This window comes from Heptranchias perlo, chromosome 34 (genome assembly GCF_035084215.1).
Source record: "Heptranchias perlo isolate sHepPer1 chromosome 34, sHepPer1.hap1, whole genome shotgun sequence".
Taxonomy (NCBI): domain Eukaryota; kingdom Metazoa; phylum Chordata; class Chondrichthyes; order Hexanchiformes; family Hexanchidae; genus Heptranchias; species Heptranchias perlo.
In genome coordinates, this window is record NC_090358.1 from 22210477 (window position 1) to 22232236 (window position 21760).

At 43.4% G+C, this 21760-nt stretch overlaps 1 long non-coding RNA gene across 4 annotated transcripts in view; it reads left to right on the forward strand.

Annotated features, from left to right (window-relative positions):
- LOC137301881 (uncharacterized) overlaps positions 1-20753 on the forward strand; it is a 144407-nt gene extending 123654 nt beyond the window's left edge. For 3 of the 4 annotated variants that reach the window (XR_010958381.1, XR_010958382.1, XR_010958383.1), the window contains one exon: positions 20377-20753. This is a non-coding gene — a long non-coding RNA (uncharacterized lncRNA). Of the gene's footprint in view, positions 1-11433; positions 12559-20376 lie in introns of those variants that run through there. The other variant, XR_010958384.1, reaches the window with a different exon arrangement.
- The last annotated feature ends 1007 nt before the right edge of the window (positions 20754-21760 follow it).

The window sequence follows — 21760 nt, forward strand, 5'->3', positions numbered from 1 at the left end:
TTTGTTGACGGTAATAGTTTTGTTGGCAGTAATAGGGTGGTGGAAGCAGATTCAGTAGTAACTTTCAAAAGGGAATTGGATAAATGCTTGAAGGGGAAAAAATTGCAAGGCTATGGAGAAAGAGCAGAGGAATGGGACAGCTCTTTCAAAGACCCAAAACCATAGTTTTCCTTTCACTGTGGATATTAAAAAATGTGAATATTCTAAAGCTCACTGAGGAGGCCTCATTCTGCAGCTGCTATTCCCTTCAGTGACAGCTGGAAAACACAATACAACTAGAGAAGGAGAAATCAGAAACCTCATTAGTAACCTGACTAATGTTATCAACAGGTAGGATAAGTTCACACATCTGCAGCTGAAAAATCCTGGCCCACCTTATTAGCTACAAAATTAGTGATTCAGTGAACCTGATTCAAGAATTTCTTAGTAAATGAGTTAGGCTTCCCAGAGCTCAACTAAATTTGGTCATCAGATGCGCATATGGAGCATGAGGACAGAAAATGTAAAATATACACTCACGTTCGAAAGTACGATAATTTCTTGGCAGATCACATCACGGACTGATGGGTGATAAATATAGTTGTTTCTCCCAAAAAATTTAGGTTTGACCTGCCAAAGCCCATCCCATAATGCACAAGAGCCCCCGAGATCTGACATGTGATGCTCGTTGAGACGTAGAGACCTAATTAGTAGCCACGGTGTAAATCAGGCAGAAAAAGCAAGGTGTATGGGAAAAATTGACAGTATAAAGATTGACAGAAGGGAATGTGACCTCATCATGTAGGTCAGCTGCACACAGATATATGGGCCTCGATTTTAACGCCCCCCCCCCAATCCCCCACCACCACAGGCGGGCGGGAGAGGGTCAGGAGAGGGTTATATTATCAGAATTGGGCAACTTGACCCGATGCCCACCCCATTAAATTTGAAAATGCAGAATTCAGGCCACAGACGAGGCTCCCGCAAAAGGCGGGGGCCTAATTACCAGACCAAAGTCACGGCCTGATGACATCATCGGGGCCGTGACTCAAATTTAACAGAAAACGAGGGGGAGGCCCGAGCTGTGGGATTCCCGGATGTTAATACAAAGCTGGAGCTGCCGGCTCCCCAAGATAAGTGGCCCTTTTAGCTCTCCTTGTGGACTGGGAGGAGCAGGAGTTCTCCCCCCAGGCTCATCAAGGAAACTGTCGGCTTCCCCCAGCCCCAATCTCCAGCCTCCCTCTTCCAGCCCCAAGCACCAGCCTTCACCCCCACCACCAGCCCTCCCGATCGCAGACTTCCTCCCCCAGCGCTCCTGCCCGCTGGTCAGGCTGTCTAATTGTTCAGCTACGGGCGGGAAGTGGACCTACAATTTGCAAATGAGGTCTTGCCGTCAAGATCGGCAGAGCCTCCAAGTCCCCGGCCTTGTCGGGCTCTTCGGACAATCTTGGCATCACCCTCACCCTCCCTGCCTCCCCGTAAATATCGGAGCCATGAAATCACATCAAACTGTTCAACAAATGCAGCCACGTTCAATCAAAATTGAAACAGTGAAATTTTGGAATACCACAAATATATTGGCACTTAGCAAAAGAAAGGGGGAAAAAAAAAAATTGGATATGGCCTATTATTGGGCGGGGGTAGCACGGTCCGCTATTACCCCGCACCCAATGGCCCCTGCGCAGGCAGGACAAGCCTTTTGTCAGGCCTGAGGACTTCCCTGCAAGCAGCATTCTGAATCAGTGTTGAACGAGGATTCAATGCAATTAGCACTTTCCACCAGCAGGGGGAGCTCCAATCTCTTAAAGGCAGGCTGTCTCTTAAAAATCTCTTAAAGGTAGCTGGTGCCTGTTATTTGCTGAAAATAACAGTCTGCTGTCTGCACGGAGTCTGAACAGAGATCAGACATTGCACATGCAAAACACAGATGCAGCTCCCATCTTTATGTTTACAAACTGATGAGTTATGTTAAAACATTGAATAAAGGTTGCGCACTACTAAATCCCACATCCTCCAATCTGCACACCAGACCTCACCAATCTGCTGATCTGAGTTTGTACCAGGCCTGCGAGAGTGCGTGCACCAAAGTTCTCTGCTGATGCACTAGAGGCATTGGTACAAGAGGTGGTCAGAAGGAGGGACATCCTATATCCGCGGCGGGGGGAGGGAGGAGGGCAAGAGGCCCTCCAGACATATACCCAAAAGGCAGTGGGAGGCAGCGGGGGATGAAGTCAATGCCAGGTGCACAGCATCATGAACGTGGATGCAGTGCAGGAAGACGTTCAATGCCTTGACTTGAGCGCTCAAGGTGAGTGAGGTCAACTGTCAAGTGGCGTCTCCTACCAACTGCACCACTAACCGCATCCACTGCTCCACCTACTACACCCCCCATCACCCACATACCAACAAACTCTTTCTATCAGTACTCATCTCTTCCAATCAGATGCTTCCTTTCACCCTTACACATTACCACTATTGCAAGCCGCCCACCCACAACTCACAGGCCACACACACTGGCAACTATTCAACCATGACAGGCACATCACCAAGACACACGTCCCGCTTTCTTGCAGGAGAAGGTGGCGCATATCAGAAGTCAGCAAGTGGAAGTGACATTTAGCCCCTCAAGCCTGTTCTGCCATTCAATGAGATCATGGTGGACCTGTGACCTAACTCCATATACCTGCCTTAGCCCCATATCCCTTAATACCCTTGGTTCACAGAAATCTATCAATCTCAGATTTAGAATTCACAATTGAGCTAGCATCAACTGCTGTTTGCAGAAGAGCGTTCCAAACATCTCCCACCCTTTGCGTGTGGAAGCATTTCCTAAATTCACTTCTACACATCATGGATCTAAATGTTAGGCTATGTCCCCTAGTCCTAGTATTCAAGTATAGGAGACCTCCAAAAACAGTTAAAAATGTCTCGGCAGCCAGAAGCAATATTCCAGCCACTAGCCTGTAAATCCTGCATGGTCTCTTTAAATAGCGCTAGTGAGGGTCCTCCAGGCACTCTAAGACACATTCAAGTGGTTGGGGTTGAGATTGTGCGTTCAGTTGAGCGTTGAGCCCAAAATGGTGTCTATCACTTTAAATCGGTGTTGCACGCTGATTGTATTCATTTTCTCCTTACTTTACATGCCTCCGGCGTTCGGTATTTGCGCATGCGCTAACTCCTATCCAAGTTGGCATCTGACGCATGTCACACTGGCAACGTGCGTGCGCATCCAAGATGCCATCTTGGATGTTGGAGAGGCCGTGTAGCGCTGAAACAACGGGTGCTACACGGCACAACTTAACGCCCAAAGTCTCCAGGATTTATACGATCTCGTATAGTCACTGGTCTTAAAAATAACAGTGCAACCATTTGTTGCTGTACTCACTTTGCCAAATTTGAAATAATGGAGCCAGTGACAATAAACAGGGCCCAGTGCAAACACCAACGGAGGTTATTAAGGAGCTACTGCTAGGAAAAGCTCAGGCTTTTTCTATTCTCTTCATAGGACAAATCCAAAGCAATAACCAGCACTAACTTTCACCTTGGAGAGAAAGTAATTAGCTTCTTTAACACATAATTATAATTGACTATATTACCTCAGCCCGAATGGGTTACTCCCTCTTATCAATTGGATTGTTGGGTTCTCTGCCCAGTTACAAGCATTAAGTAAATTCCTTGTGATTGTCTATGGTTTGAAGGTATGGGGGCAGGAGAAGAAACTGAGTGTGGGTGTGAACATTATCCCTACATCTCTTGGGACTTGGGTTTGAGTTAGGCAGATAAGCTAGTCGGAAAAAGTCTCTTCTATGTGTTGGTTGTAAGGGGGATAAGTGAAATGAATTTGGACATCTAAATAAAGTTTCTAGCAGTTGAGGGTAACTATCATTAAATCGTCAACTATTCACCACCAAGTTGTTAGTTTCTCTCAGAAAAAGCACCAAGTTTGGCTGGTGTGGGAAACAGAAATGTCATACTGGTAGGACGTAGAGAGGGCTGTGTTTAAAATGATTAAAGGATTCGATAGGATAGATAAAGAGAAACTATTTCCTCTGGTGGAAGAATCCAGAACAAGAGGGCATAATCTTATAATTAGAGCTAGGCCATTCAGGAGTGAATTCAGGAAGCACTTTTTCACACAAAGGGTGGTGGAAATCTGGAACTCTCTTCCCCAAAAAGGCGATGGATGCTGGGAGTCAATAAAAAATTTCAAGACTGAGATGGATAGATTTTTGTTGGGTAAGGGTATCAAGGGATATGGAGCAAAGATGGGCAAATGGAGTTGAGCTACAGATCAGCCATGATCTAATTGAATGGTGGAACAGGCTCGAGGGGCTAAATGGCCCACTCCTGTTCCTATGCTCCTATGAATTAAGGTGCATGGTGCAGCAAAGGAGAGGGAGCATTCCCCTGTGTATGTCCATGGTTTACCTGAACAGGGCGTGCTTGAGTTTAATATTTGGTGCCAAAAGTAGAAATAAATTCCATTGTCCACCACTGATATCCTTCACCTCACAAAAAAAAACGGAACAGTATTCATGTAGGAGTTTGACAAAACACTGCCACAGCACAGTATTCCAGAGGTAACTGCAGAGGATAGGATGGGGAAACCAAAGACACGGTTAGAGAGGAGGGTCTCAAGGAGGTTGCTGTAAGCCGGGAGGGAGGCGGTGAGGTGGAGGGAACTGAGTAGAGAGTTCCAGAAGACAGGAGTGCATTATCTCAACAAGGCTATTCTCACTCTGTGCTAACCCTAGTGGGAACATCTTTCACAAATCACTACTTTCACAATTCAGATCATTCTCAATTCATGCTTAATGAAAAGGAGACGGTCTGAATGGATAACATCCAGAGTGTGTGTGTGTGTGTGTGTGGTTGGGGGGAGTCTATTTTGCATTGAATTAATGAAGGATAAACACTGCCTGGGGTATAGATGATAGGAAATTTAATTGAAATCAGAAGCATTTCATTCCACAATGGGTGATTGAAGCTGTGATAAGCAAGAAGTGTCCCAGGAACATTTTATTTCATGCCAGTTAAATCAGAGGAGACTTGAATAAAGGCAAATTAATAGTCAATATTACAACAGGGATTATAAGACTGAAGGAAATGGCAATAATTAGTTTAAAAGATAACATGATACATAGGCTAGTGCAATCAGTGTGAAATTCATAACCCTATATATATGCTAATGTAATCTGATATTTATTGTAAAATCATAAGGTTTTTCATGTTTGGGATGGATAGAAACAGATATAGATTTGTTTACATGTTGAATTTCGATAAATTGTTGCTCATTTGGATACTTAATACCTTGTTGAAAAAAATCTGTTATGATAATTGCCAGATAATTTGCATAGAAATATATAGGACATGGCTTGGTGCTTCAGGACATGATTTTTTCACCAAAGAGTGTAAAAAATGGGCTTTATTTTGATTGTTCCTTTTCCCAAGTCATCATGTGGCCCAGTGGTATTTGCTCGCTGTTCACTGACTCAAAACCTACAGTAATAAAACATGTTTGGCGAGAAATCTTGTAGCTTCCCAGAGATTCCAAATAGCTGAGATTATCAAAAATGCGATAGGCTGACATGCACAGGACTCACTTCTTCTTAAACTTCTGTGGAAACTTCCATTACCCACCTTCCAGATTGCCTGCTTGAATCTTCACAGGACAGAGATTTGCACGAGATGCTATCTCATTGATTGTATTTCATCTCTTTTAATTGGTGAATAATACTGCATGATGTTCCTTTTTTTTGTATTATCTTCATCCCTGTGCCTTGCATATTGCTGTACCCCATATGTGTATATATATGTGTATATATATGACCGACAATTGAGAATGGTCAAATGCCACTCAATTTTGATTATCCACCAGAAAAAAAGAACTTGCATTTATATAGCGCCTTTCATGACCTCAGGATGTCCCAAAGCACTTTACAGCCAATTAAGTACTTTTGAAGTGTAACCACTGTTGTTATGTAGGAATCGTGACAGCCAATTTACACACAGCAAGTTCCTACAAACAGCAATGAGGTAAATGACCAGATAATCTGTTTTAGATGTTGATTGAGGGATAAATATTGGCTAGGACACTGGGGAGAACGTCCCTGCTCTTCTTTGAAAAGTGCCATGGGATCTTTTACGTCCACCTAAGAAGTTTAACATCTCAGACTAGAGACGGCCCTTCCTACAGTGCAGCACTCCCTCAATACAGCACTGGGAGTATCAACCTAGATCTTGTGCTCAAGTCTCTGGAGTGGTTTCTTGAACCCATGACCTTCTGACTCAGAGATGCGAGTACTACCACTGAGTCAAGTATTCCACATGCCCCCCACCCCGGTTGGGTGGGTAATGGTGGGTAGTTTTCACATGTCACATCTGCAGTTTTAAGCTCTGACACAAACAGTGGAAATGGGAAACTGCAGGATAGGGAATTTCTTCACAAAGTAAAGAACACGTGATAGAAGTGATTCCAATATCCAACGCTCCCAGCAGGGAGTGATGCTCGCAGTGAACACGCCTGGGAAAGTCGCAGGTGAACAATTCATGATTTTATAATGGTTGGAAAATTGTGGATTACTTGCCCAAAACGTCCTCCCTGGAGGTGCCACTCCCAGTTGGAAGCACTGGATGGTGGAATGATAACTCACATGTGATAGTAATTACCCTCTGAATATTCTCTTCATGCCACACATTTACAATTTTGCTTCTCTCACCAATTTCCTTTGCCAATTTTTTTCACTCTCCACTCCTGACTCCTCACTGGAGGGCACCCAGAGCCCTCCTCTCCCAACTGGCCATTATCCATATGTGAACCATGGGGGCAGGCTTTTCAACTGCAGAGGGCTTCACAGCCACGCCCAATCTCCTCCTCACCTGACCTCCACACACGTTCACCTCTAGCCAGGGTCACTGGGTAGAATCAGGAGCGGTAACACTGGCTAATTTTCCTCTCCCTAACCATAGGCGGTGAAGTGAATAGTGACACTCCTATCATACCCTGGCTGAGATCAGCTAACTCGGCACGGACAGGGGATGAAATTTAGGATGTTCCCGGTTTGTATTGCTCAGCTGGATGGACTCACTAAGCCACTGAGCAAGCAGTCAAAATTTGTATAGCTACATTTTTTTCATATAACATTGCCAAAATGCATTTGACAAACATAGCAAATATGCAGAATAAGCCATTAAATGCCAACCTCCATAGGATCATGAGCAGTCTGCAGTTCTTTATGGTAGTTCCCAAATAGCAAAGAAAACTTAATACAGAACCTTTCAATGATTGTTCCTCCATAGGAGCAAAGCATAACTGACGGTATAACTGTGATTCTCATTGTCATTGGTACTATCAAGTGAACTTTCCTTCGCTCCACCAGTGGCGGCTGTGCCTTCAGCTGCCTAGGCTCTGAGCTCTAGAATTCCCCCCCTAAGTCTCTCTACCGCTCTCTCCACCTTTAAGTCACTCCTTAAAACCTAAAGAGCCTATATACCCTGGAGTTTAGAAGAATGAGAGGTGATCTTATTGAAACATATAAGATCCTGAGGGGACTAGAAGGGGTAGATGCTGAGAGGATATTTCCCCTTGTGGGAGAGACTAGAACTAGGGTGCACAGTTTAAAAATAAGGGGTCTCCCATTTAAGACGGAGATGAGGACAAATTTTTTCTCTCAGAGGGTCTTAAGTCTGTGGAACTCCCTTCCCCAGAGAGCGGTGGAGGCAGGGTCATTGAATATTTTTAAGACTGAGTTAGATAGATTCCTGATTAACAAGGGAGTCAAAGGTTATAGTAGGTAGATGGGAAAGTAGAGTTGAGGTCACAATCAGATCAGCCATGATTTTATCAAATGGCAGAGCAGGCTCGAGGGGCCGAATGGCCTACTCCTGCTCTTAATTCATATGTACGTATGTTCGTAGCCCTCTGACCAAGCTTTTGGTCACCCGTCCTAATATCTCTTCATGTGACTCAGTGTCAAATTTTGTTTGATAACTCTCCTGTGAAGTGCCTTGGGATGTCAGAGTAGGAATGACAGGATAGCTAAGATGAATACGTGGCTTGAGAGATGGTGCAAGCTGGAGGGATTCAAATTCCTGGGCCATTGGAACTGGTTCTGGGGGAGGTGGGACCAGTACAAATTGGACGGTCTGCATCTGGGCAGGACTGGAACCAATGTCCTAGGGGGAGTGTTTGCCAGTGCTGTTGGGGAGGGTTTAAACTAATGTGGCAGGGGGATGGGAACCGATGCAGGAAGTCAGTGGGAAATAAAGTGGTGACAGAAACAAAAGGCAGTAAGGGAGAGTGTACAGAACATGACCGGACAGATGGTCTGAGAAAGCAGGGCAAAGACCAAGGGAAGTCTAGATTAAACTGCATTTATTTCAATGCAAGAAGTCTGATGGGCAAGGCAGATGAACTCAGGGCATGGATGGGTACATGGGACTGGGATGTTATAGCTATTACTGAAACATGGCTAAGGGAGGGGCAGGACTGGCAGCTCAATGTTCCAGGGTACAGATGCTATAGGAAAGATAGAGCAGGAGGTAAGAGAGGAGGGGGAGTTGCGTTCTTGATTAGGGAGAACATCACGGCAGTAGTGAGAGGGGATATATCCGAGGGTTCGCCCACTGAGTCCATATGGGTAGAACTGAAAAATAAGAAGGGAGAGATCACTTTGATAGGATTGTACTACAGACCCCCAAATAGTCAACGGGAAATTGAGGAGCAAATATGTAAGGAGATTACAGACAGCTGCAAGAAAAATAGGGTGGTAATAGTAGGGGACTTTAACTTTCCCAACATTGACTGGGACAGCCATAGCATTAGGGGCTTGGATGGAGAGAAATTTGTTGAGTGTATTCAGGAGGAATTTCTCATTCAGTATGTGGATGGCCCGACTCGAGAGGGGGCAAAACTTGACCTCCTCTTGGGAAATAAGGAAGGGCAGGTGACAGAAGTGTTAGTGAGGGATCACTTTGGGACCAGTGATCATAATTCCATTAGTTTTAAGATAGCTATGGAGAAGGATAGGTCTGGCCCAAAAGTTAAAATTCTAAATTGGGGAAAGGCCAATTTTGATGGTATTAGACAGGAACTTTCAGAAGTTGATTGGGAGAGTCTGTTGGCAGGCAAAGGGACGTCTGGTAAGTGGGAGGCTTTCAAAAGTGTGTTAACCAGGGTTCAGGGTAAGCACATTCCTTATAAAGTGAAGGGCAAGGCTGGTAGAAGTAGGGAACCTTGGATGACTCGGGAGATTGAGGCACTAGTCAAAAATAAGAAGGAGGCATATGACATGCATAGGCAGCTGGGATCAAGTGGATCCCTTGAAGTGTATAGAGATTGCCGGAGTAGAGTTAAGAGAGAAATCAGGAGGGCAAAAAGGGGATATGAGATTGCTTTGGCAGATCAGGCAAAGGTGAATCCAAAGAGCTTCTACAAATACATAAAGGGCAAAAGGGTAACTAGGGAGAGAGTAGGGCCTCTTAAGGATCAACAAGGTCATCTATGTGCGGAACCACAAGAGATGGGTGAGATCCTGAATGAATATTTCACATCGGTATTTACGGTTGAGAAAGGCATGGATGTTAGGGAACTTGGGGAAATAAATAGTGATGTCTTGAGGAGTGTACATATTACAGAGAGGGAGGTGCTGGAAGTCTTAACGCGCATCAAGGTAGATAAATCTCCGGGACCTGATGAAATGTATCCCAGGACGTTATGGGAGGTTAGGGAGGAAATTGCGGGTCCCCTAGCAGAGATATTTGAATCATCCACCACTACAGGTGAGGTGCCTGAAGATTGGAGGGTAGCAAATGTTGTGCCTTTGTTTAAGAAGGGCGGCAGGGAAAAGCCTGGGAACTACAGACCAGTGAGCCTGACATCTGTAGTGGGTAAGATGTTAGAGGGTATTCTGAGGGACAGAATCTACAGGCATTTGGAGAGGCAGGGACTAATTAGGAACAGTCAGCATGGTTTTGTGAGAGGAAAATCATGTCTCACGAATTTGATTGAGTTTTTTGAAGGGGTAACCAAGAAGATAGATGAGGGCTGTGCAGTAGACGTGGTCTACATGGACTTCAGCAAAGCATTTGACAAGGTACCGCATGGTAGGTTGTTACATAAGGTTAAATCTCATGGGATCCAAGGTGAGGTAGCCAATTGGATACAAAATTGGCTTGACGACAGAAGACAGAGGGTGGTTGTCGAGGGTTGTTTTTCAAACTGGATGCCTGTGTCCAGCGGTGTGCCTCAGGGATCGGTGCTGGGTCCGCTGTTATTTGTTATTTATATTAATGATTTGGATGAGAATTTAGGAGGCATGGTTAGTAAGTTTGCAGATGACACCAAGATTGGTGGCATTGTGGACAGTGAAGAAGGTTATCTAGGATTGCAACGGGATCTTGATAAATTGGGCCAGTGGGCCGATGAATGGCAGATGGAGTTTAATTTAGATAAATGTGAGGTGATGCATTTTGGTAGATCAAATCGGGCCAGGACCTACTCCGTTAATGGTAGGGCGTTGGGGAGAGTTATAGAACAAAGAGATCTAGGAGTACAGATTCATAGCTCCTTGAAAGTGGAGTCACAGGTGGATAGGGTGGTGAAGAAGGCATTCAGCATGCTTGGTTTCATTGGTCAGAACATTGAATGCAGGAGTTGGGATGTCTTGTTGAAGTTGTACAGGGCATTGGTGAGGCCACACTTGGAGTACTGTGTACAGTTCTGGTCACCCTATTATAGAAAGGATATTATTAAACTAGAAAGAGTGCAGAAAAGATTTACTAGGATGCTACCGGGACTTGATGGTTTGACTTACAGGGAGAGGTTAGACAGACTGGGACTTTATTCCCTGGAGAGTAGGAGGTTAAGGGGTGATCTTATAGAAGTCTATAAAATAATGAGGGGCATAGATAAGGTCGATAGTCAAAATCTGTTCCCAAAGGTAGGGGAGTCTATAACGAGGGGGCACAGATTTAAGGTGAGAGGGGAGAGATACAAAAGGATCCAGAGGGGCAATTTTTTCACTCAAAGGGTGGTGAGTGTCTGGAACGAGCTGCCAGAGGCAGTAGTAGAGGCGGGTACAATTTTGTCTTTTAAAAAGCATTTGGACAGTTACATGGGTAAGATGGGTATAGAGGGATATGGGCCAAGTGCAGGCAATTGGGACTAGCTTAGTGGTACAAACTGGGCGACATGGACATGTTGGGCCGAAGGGCCTGTTTCCATGTTGTAACTTCTATGATTCTATGATTCTACATTAAAGGTGCTTTAACATGCAAGTTATTGTTGTTGATGAACTGCTTACAAAATACAGCAGACCCATACTGAATGATAAAACAATAGCATTCACCACAATATCAAAGAGAACATGCTTCGTACTGACTAAAATCTATCCTACCCAGAATTATTTCATTATTTGATGGATCTCCGTGTTTCTTATCCTTTCATTTATACAGAAATGCAACAGGAGCGAGGAAAAATCATCATACTCATTAAGTGTGCCCCCTCCAGTCAACACCGCAGCCCCACGCACCATTTGCCCATCCCCCAGCTACATTACCTCCTGGGAGAGGCAAAAATATCTAAATATAAACGTATGGTTTTTTTTCAAAGGTAAATTTTAACCTACTTGCAGGAGATAGCGTCAAACAGCTCCCTGAATTGAGCCGAATGCTTCACTCAGACTGAGAAGATTTGAGAGCGTCTTTGTCCGTAGCTTTGTCAAAGCTTGTAATGGGGGCTTGGCCTTCATATAGCAAGAAATAAAATCACAGAATCAGCTGGACCGCTCAAGTAGCCCATAGATCTTTCAGTACATTGATTTTTTTTTTGTTGCTAATTTGGTGTATTTTTACACTAATCACCCATTAGCTTGCAATATAAAATGCCTGAACTGGAGTTTCGTATTAATAGAATAAAGGCACAGGTGGGGAGATTTACATATAGAGAGTCACAGTGAAACAGATCCAGTCTTTGAGGGTGAAAGACATTTTCCCTGGTGTTGTACATTTATCTATTTTATTACATCTACATTACAAATATAGAGGTCCTATGCGCAATGAGTTTTGTGACAATCTCAATCCAGTTCCCAGTGGGCTTTGGGCCTACAGAACAAAACTGTACCTAATTCAGCATTGATTTGCTCTCAGATTAGGCCTAAAGGACGGTTGATGTCAGAAATGGAAAACAAATCCCATTCTGGTGCAGTAGGGGCTGCTTTCCTGAGGTTGAGGCACATTGTTGGGACGGCATGGAGGGAACTTACTCTGCATCTGACTGAAACAGGAAGTGTTCCATTCCCACAACACTCACTCTGGTGAATTTTCTTTTGGTGGAGCTTCTACTTGATTAAAGAGATACTTCCATTTTGAAACCTGACTCAATATTTAAAGGGTTAATGTCAATTTAATTAAAGAAGCAATTGATATGTATGGTGCATGCATATTGTTAACTGAACACTAGGTGGCCCCCTGATGGGAGTAAGTACATTGTAGCAATTACACTCCAATGTCTTCTCTTGCATTACTTTGTTATTCTTTGACAGAATAGTCAAGCAGGTCTGGAAATAAAAGCAGCTTGTTATTACCGCACCAATTTGAGTGTTTATTCGGACATAACAGTAATCTCCATGGAAAATGACTACCATGTACAGATCATCACCATTACACGAGTCATAAACTTCACTAAAACCATTTTGCAGTAGCTACCATTAACCAGCTGCAAGAAACTCCATGTATGTGGCAAAGCCTTCATTTAGCCACAAGTCAATCCCTCATTCGACACAATTAAAGGTTACCGAGACACTGGGGTGAACCAGCTACATCCATTTCACGCAGATCGGACCTCCAACACTTTGCCCCACTGTGCCACCCACATAAAATAAATCATATCAGAACCCAGTCAGTCATCAGCAAGAGCTGCATCATTTTACAAAAGAAAGTTATTAAGTAAAGTGCTTTACACAAACATAACATACACAACATTCAGGAGTTAACCACCCTGTAAAGATCATGAAAATAACAAACAGAGATTGCTGTAAAATAGGTCCGGACTTGTTCTGACATTGCTATCTTCCTGTGTGCATGTTGTATGATTACTCCCTGTAGCTACAGATTTTTGTCAATGTACATGTCTCAAAACAAGAAATTACATTTAAAAAAGAAAGTAAGAGAATGGCCTGACGGTCACAGCTGGCACACCTGGTGGTGATGAGGAAGTAAGCTCCCTGTTGCGGACACATGTGGCCATGACAGCATTGCTAGAAGTGACCACTGCACAGTCCTGTGAAGACAAGCTCTTCTTCACCTTGAGGACATCCTTTGTCGTGTAGTGTGGAACCACCACTGTGCTTTGTTTTATTCTCAGCCCTTGCAGCTGATCCACAATTAATTCTACTGCCCAGCTCCTGGAACAAGGCAGTTATACATATCGGGAAATTGTGCACTCCCTACCCCTATTATAAAAAAGATATAGAGGCACTGGAGAAGGTGCAAAAACAATTTATAGGGATGATACCAGAACTGAGAGGTTATAACTATCAGGAAAGAGTGAACAGGCTGGGGCTCATTTCTCTGGAAAAGAGAAGGCTGAGGGGTGACCTGATAGAGGTCTTTAAGATTATGACAGGATTTGATAGGGTAGATGTGAAGAAAATGTTTCCACTTGTGGGGGAGACCAAAACTAGGGGCCATAAATATAAGATAGTCACTAATAAATCCAATAGGGAATTCAGGAGGAACTTCTTTACCCAGAGAGTGGTTAGAATGTGGAACTCGCTACCACAAGGAATAGTTGAGGCGAACATCATTGATGCATTTAAGGAAAAACTAGAAAAACACCTGAGGGAGAAAGGAATAAAAGGATATGCTGAGAGATGAAGAGGGGTGGGCTCGAGTGGAGCATAACCACTGGCACAGACCAATTGGGAGGAATGGCCCATTTTTGAGCTGTACATTCTATGTAATTCTATGATTGGATGGATAATCACAGCTGCGAGTGTGCAATTTCCTGATGTGCTCCCAGTGTGGGCAGCAGAATTAGAATCATAGAATCATAGAATCGTACAGCAGAGGAGGCCATTCGGCCCATCGTGCCTGTGCTGGCTCTTTGAAAGAGCTATCCAATTAGTCCCACTCCCTTGCTCTTTCCTCGTAGCCCTGCAAACTTTTCCTTTTCAAGTATTTATCCAATTCCTTTTTGAAAGTTATTATTGAATCTGCTTCCACCACTCTTTCAGGCAGCGCATTTCAGATCATAGCAACTCGCTGCGTAAAAAAATTTCTCCTCATCTCCCCTCTGGTTCTTTTGCCAATTATCTTAAATCTGAGCCCTCTGGTCACCGACCCTCCTGCTTGTGGAAGCAGTTTCTCCTTATTTATTCTATCAAAAACCCTTTTGATATTACGCTAAAGTGTCAACACAGGCAGGGTGTCAGGAAATATTTGTGTTTATGTATCTAGGATAAGAAAAGGACATCAGGCCTATCTGTCCTCACCCCATATTTCAGCTGATTTTGTCCTCAAGTACCACCCTCCATTCCCTTCACCAACAGGGAAGGGAACAACCAGAGACCTGTTGCCAATTCCTCTCTGACCTTCCATGGGCGATCAGTAGGCTCCAAGCCCATTCATATTTTCCAGAATAGTTTTATGTGATGTGATCACCATGTTTTCCAGACACCCATCTAAATGGTGGAGAAGTAGAGCTGGGCATCATCAGCATACATCTGGAATCTCACCAAGTGGCTATGGATGATGTCTCGGATGGGGCAGTATGTAGATGAGGAAGAAGAGGAGGGAAGGATAGATCCCTGGGCACTGCGGAGATTACCACGTGGGGCAGGAAGGGGGAAACCATTGCTGGGGTTGTGATGGCTGCACTGGGACAGATAGGAGTGGAATCACGCAAGATCATTCCCATTGAGCTGGACCATGGAGGAGAGGCGGTGGAGTAGGACAGTGCAGTTGACTTTGTCAGAGGTTGCAGGTAGGTCATGGAGAACAAGGAGGAATAGCGAGCCACGGCCACAGAGAATGTCATTGGTGACACTGACCGGGCGGCCTCAGGGCTGTGAGCAGGGTGGAAGACAGTATGAAGAGATCTAAACAGGTGATCATGGAGCTCGTAGGTGACAATACATTTTAGAGAGGAAAGGGATTTTCGAGAGGGGGCAGTAGTTGGAGAGGACAGATGAGTCAAGGTTGGCCTTTTTTGATAATGGTAGTTTTGAAAGGGAAAGAGACAGTGTCTGAAAAAAGGGAGCCATTAACAATGTTGGCAAGCATTGGAGATAGAAAGAAAAACTTGCATTTATTTTTGGGACTTTAGGATGTCCCAAAGCACTTTACAGCCAATGAAGTACTTTTGAAGGGTAGTCACTGTTGCAATGTAGGATATGCAGCAGCCAATTTGTGCACAACAAGGTCCCACAAACACCAATGAGATAATGACCGGATAATCTGTTAACTGAGGGATAATTATTGGCCAGGACACTGGGGAGAACTCTCCTGCTCTTCTTCAAATAGTACCATGGGAACTTTTACATCCACCTGAGCCCTTGGTTTAATGTGTCATCGGAAAGACATCACCTCCATCAGTGCAGTACTCCCTCAATACTGTACTGGAGCATTAGCCTGGATTATCTGCTCAAGTCTCTGGAATGGGACTTGAAGCCGCAATCTTCTGACTCAGAGGCAAGAGTGCTGCCACGGCTAACACTTGTTAGGTGAGGTAGGTGATTGGTGGCAGCTGAGGAAATTGCATGGATGGTCTCAATCTTTGTAACAAAGAAATACAAAGTCTTTCTCTCTTTGGTACCATTCTCATGACTTGTCAATCCTACGTATTATCATTAATCAAGTTAGGATTTTGAAGGCTTATTTAGAGCACAAAGGTGATGGCCAATTCAACAATTAAATAACTTTGTCGTATTTGGGAAGGGTTATAACATTAGCCCATTTAGAAGAGCATGTATGAAAGTCGTTGATATGTAAAGGCAGGAGTAATTTGGAACTCACAAGCTATAACAAACTTAGTATGTTCTACTGGCAATAAGATACTTTAAGCACTCCAAGATGCCATGCTTTTGAACTGGCTTTAATTTCAGATTGAGAACTCAAAATGAACATAGATTAATTAGATAGATAATGACTTCTGATGGGAATCAAGTTAAGCATGCTCCCTATTACTGGAATTGTCCACTTGCAATATTTATATTCAGCCACTTGATGGCATGTTAGTGCTATACAGGGGCTGTAATATCTTGCCTAAACATGGCCCTATTTTCAGACAGTTGGGCACTGAAGCACTTTTAGGCAGTAATTTTATACAGTTAACTCTGAGCCAATGGTGCTTGATGTGAATGGAAAGGAAAATCGGGAGAGATGTATAACGAGTGGCGAAATCGATATTGGCTGTTTTACATTAACGCCCAAAGTCAAAATTAAATCCCACCCCCACTTCAGGTATAAGAAAGACTCATATGCCCTGTGCTGGGTTCTTTTCTGAAACATAAACAGCAATGACATGCATTGCATATACATATACATCATATACATATACATTTGCACATTCACATACACGTGTACATATATGCATATGCATATGCATATGCATGTACATACACAAACATACACACATAAATATATATGGACACATACATTTTAGATTATATATATATGGAAAGTTATTGTCTGTTTTTCCTCCCATTCTCCTCTCTGATTCTTTCTGCACCATATACCATCCCAAGGCAATTGACCTGCTCCCAGGTTTCTGTTAATGCTGCTTTGAAACCAAAGTTAGTGGACAAAAAAAATTGTGTAGGTCTCTAAATGGCTGCACTTACCTCTGCGGTCAAAATCCTAATATATGCACTCCATTTGCGTGATGCTCTACCCTGAGGACACTAAACCTTAAAATTTACTAGCTGGAGATGTGTAACAATGTCCCCAAGTGACTGAGTCTCTGATCTGCCCTCTTCTGCCTCTGAGAAAATGACTGACTTTTGCTTGGTAGCTCTGTCTGACAGCATGGCTGAGATCAGGAACACGTGTGAAGCAAGTATGGACGCAAATCCATGTTTTCGCACTCATGCAAGATTGTGACACTCTGGCAACAAACCAGTTTCGTCTGAGGAAATGCAAAGCAGGTCTCTTCAGGTATCATACCTTCATCAGTGTGGAATTTAGTTAATTTTGTGAACATGACATTGAAAAGAGCTTTAAGAATGTTTTAAAATACCATTTTTAAAAAGCCATTCAACATAAAATTCCAAACATTCAAGTAATGAAGAAATTAAATTTTAACAAACTCAACAGTGAATCGGCCAGCATCTTGTCATAAGCTCAAGTGTTGCTTCAGAACAGTTGATGTCATTCAATAATGGATTTATTGTCAGGGTGGGTTTCGGGGTGGGAGGTAATTCTTTTTGAAGAAAGGGTTGGGCAGAAGAAGAGTTCTGGAGAAGGAAAATTAGTATTTAAAAGCTGTAGTGACAAGCATCCAGGAAATCTTCTATGGAGCCCACAGGAGAAGAGGATTAACACTTGCAGATTGAGTTGATTGATTTGCCTGAGAGCTCACACTCAGAACAGTTGTGTAAAACCCATCTGCAGTTACCTCCTGTGAACATTTATTTTATAAAAAATCGGAATTCAGTCTGTGCAATGCCATCGCTTTGCCTTTGTAAATTAGTTAGTTGCTGAACAAAAAATGCGCCTGTTAGGAACTCACTACATCTCTGAGTAATATCTCAAGCATGAGGTAGCTTCAAGATTAATAGTGTCTGCTTTAAGAAATCATTTTAAGTGAGTTTTTCTTTGAGGAATGCACTATTAAAATGAAGAACATCGCACTTTACCTGATGCCCTTTATCAAACTCATTCTATCAAAGTCTCCAAAAGCCTGTGACAAGTAGATAGTGCGCTATTTATTGTCTGTCTATCTATCTATCTATCTACTGTCCACCCATCGATCGATCTATCTATCTATCTACCATCCACCCATCTATCTATCTATCTATCTATCTATCTATTATCTTATGCCAACCCAGTATCTCCTGATGCGACAATAATAAAAGTTGGTGGTGAAATAGGGGGTAAAATTACAAAACAGGTGGATGGATAATAAAGGTATTGTTTATTTGGAGGAAAAAACAGGCCCATACTGAAGGGTGGAGTTACAAACATACGAACATACGAACAATGACTGATAGGAAAAGACCCTCTAGTCCATCCAGCCTGTCCCACACATATATACACTCCCCACCCCACCCAAAACCATGTGATCTCCTGGGAGAGGTGAAAAACCAGATTAAAAACGCAGGCCAATTTGGGGGAAAAAAATCAGGGAAATTCCTCTCCGATATCCCCCCCCACCCCACCAGGCGATTGAAATTACTCTAGGAGATCTCTTTGGCCCTGATAATTCTATGCTGTACCTACCTTTTGTAAGAGGTGATCTCCGCCCCAGCCAGAAATTCAACGAATCGACGTCCACCGCATGAGCCGACAGCCTGTTCCAGAGGTCAGCTCTTCTCTGGGAAAAGAACCACCGCCTGACATCTAACCTAGATCTGGCCTTATACAACTTAAAATTGTGACCCCTGGTCCTCCCTAACACATTTAATTGAAACAAACTATCAACTCGAACACAATCTATTCCCATCATTATCTTATAAATCTGTCTCAGATCACCCCTAAGTCTACGCTTCTCTAAAGTGTAGAGTCCCAGCTCTTTTAGCCTATCTTGATAACTAAGATACCTTAAACTGGGAATTAGTCTAGTGGCTCTCCTCTGCACCCTTCCCAAAACCACAACATTATCCATCAAGTGAGGAGACCAAAATTGAACTCAGTTCTGAAAGGATGAAACAGAGATTGATAATAATAGAATTTAAAAGAAACAGCTACAATTGGTTTAGAGGAGATGAGGAGAGGGGACAGAGAGAATAAGTAAACCTCATAGTAGAACTAGACCACAGAGGAGACACGGGTGTCATCAACTACGTCAAACTTTGCAAAGAAGTCAAAGAAGATAATGCACCGTGGTTGCAGCCTTGGAGGATATTGTTAGTGGCTTTGACTAGGGCAGTCTCAGTCTTGTGGGCAGAGCGGAAACTAAACCGAATGAGTTTAAATGGGGAATTGCTGGATAAGTGAGCACGCAGCTGGGAAGTGATGACAAGGTCAAAGATCCTGGACAAGAAGGGGAGGTTAGGAAGTGGGTGGTAGTTGGAGGGGACAGACAGAGCCAAATGTGGGCTTTTTCAGGAAGAGGGTAATGATAGTTTTGAAATGGAGAGAAGCAGCAATGAACAGAGAGAGTCATTAGCATTGTCAGTGAGCCAGGAAGGTGGTTAAGTGGTGAGGATTTGGGTGGGAAGGCGGATCAAGATGGGAGGAGGTGGGTGTCATAGGAGAGATGAGTTTAATTTGGGTGGATGAAGGGGGAGAAACTGCTAAGTGACGCAGATTTGGAATTAGGATTAGTGAAGGGCTGGGAAGTGGTTGGCACGGATAAGAGAAGAGGGGTGATAACACTTGAGGCCTCCATGTGGATACTCTCAATCTTGACCTGAAGAAATCCATGAGCTCCTTGCACATGCTGATGGAGGTAAAAATAGGAGGGGCAAAGAAAGGTGGTTCGAGTAGATGGTTTGTAACAGAGAAAAGGAGACATGGCTCTCGGTCTCCAGGATCATCCTGGAATAGTACGAGGAATTGACTATGGAGAGGAAAGTACAGTGACGCTTGATATGGTCCAGCCAAATTTGGCAGTCGACATGCTCACCAGGTTCACTCAAGTCTGTGGTCCTTAGACTTAAGGATGCAAAGGACAGAGTTTTACAAGAGGTAACAAAGGAATAGGGATGAGTGACTTGGTGGGGACAAGGGTATTAAAGACAGAAGTGAGGGAGCTGATTGGCAGGTAAACAGCGGCATTGATGTCATGATGGGTAGAGGACCAGAGGAGGGAGAGTAAATTAGTGTTGGAGCTCAGGGTCAGATTTTTTAGGGACGAAGGGTGAGGGCAGTGGGTTTGGAGATGGGTAGAGAGGCTGTGGATGGTAAAAAAAATTAGGAAGTATTCAGAGATGGCCATATTAGTAATTGAAACTTCGGAGGTAGCAAAATCAAGGAGTGGTCTTACTACCTCCAAATGTGTTTGTGAGAGTTGATTTGAAGGATGAGGTTAAGGAGGGAAATAGGAGGGCAAAGAAATCAGTGAAGAAAGACCAAGGAGAATGAATGTGGAAGTTGAATGAGTAACTGCTTGGTGCACAGATCGATCCTCTGGAGATAGGGTATCTGGGAGTGAGCGCTGGAGTTGATTTGGGAGTGGATTTTCTTCTGTGATATTGTGGAGTCTCACTAGTTTCACCTTTGTTTTTGCTGATGTAGCAGAAGCTGGTGCTTGAAGAAGGAGCAACTGAAATAATCGCACTGAGAAATACGAACAGGCTGGAGCAGAGCCTGGAGGCAGTTGATGTTGATGAGACGGTTGAGGGGATAGAAAAACGGCCAAGGTAGCAGATGGTGGTGCATATAAAACCAATACAGGATCTTCACAGGGAAGTTTGTTCGGAGATTGGCATCTTACATTTGGACAACCTTGCTAATAAAACAAGGGATTCTAGTGATGTCATAAAGCATAGCTTATGCGGACCCTGTGATTATTCTTCAGTCAGTCAACATTCTGCTGTTGTCAGGTTGTGACTAAGGTGTCTGTATCAAGATGTAACAGGAGGAGTAAATAAACATCATATGATTTTCCTGTCTCGTGGTCGTGACACAGAGTAATTTTTTTACAGCACATTGCATATCAAATACAACACGAGAATATCACCAGGCATAACATAATAAAAGGTTTCTTTTAGCATGACGAGCTATGAGAACAATATAAAAGTGGCTTATAACTTCATCAGAATATCTGTTGCAAGATGCATTCATAATATTTGCCCATTCATGTTTTACATATACATTATATCATTATCTTTTGTTGTTAGTTGCTTTTTTAGCACTGAGCCCTCTGGCAGTCACTTCAAGTTACAGGGGAAATTGCAAAAATATAATGAAAGTAATGTACTCTTACTAATCAGGCTCTGTGAGAGAAGAAGCAATTTTACTGTGAAATAATAGATTGCAGGTTATGAAGGGTTTCATACGCAAAGATATTTTCCGCTTTGAGTTTTAATAGAAAATGTGAAACATGCTGTTGCCAATTAGAACCGCTGCTTAAAATAGCCGATTCAGTGATTTGTGTCTATACCTAATTTAACTATACAGCACATTTGCTAAATTTGAGTTGTGCAAAGGCAGAGTTACTTCTCCCATCTCTTTGGAAGAGTGAGGACATGTTACCCAGTGCCTTATGAAGGGTTTTCATTGATTAAATAAGGAGAAACTGTTTCCACTGGCAGGAGGGTCGGTAACCAGAGGACCAGAGGGGAGATGAGGAGAATTTTTTTTTACACAGCGAGTTGTTATGATCTGGAATGCACTGCCTGAAAGGGAGGTGGAAGGAGATTCAATAGTAACTTTCAAAAGGGAATTCGATAAATACTTAAAAAGGAAAAATTTGCAGGGCTATGGGGAAAGAGCAGGGGAGTGGGACTAATTGGATAGCTTTTCAAAGTGCCAGCACAAGTACGATGGCTTGAATGGCCTCCTTCTGTGCTGTACGATTCTATGATTCTGTGATATTTATTACCCCCTCCCCTTCCAAAGACTGAATGGACAGGAGACTTACTTCCACGACGACCTCCTGCTATTTTCTTTTCCATTC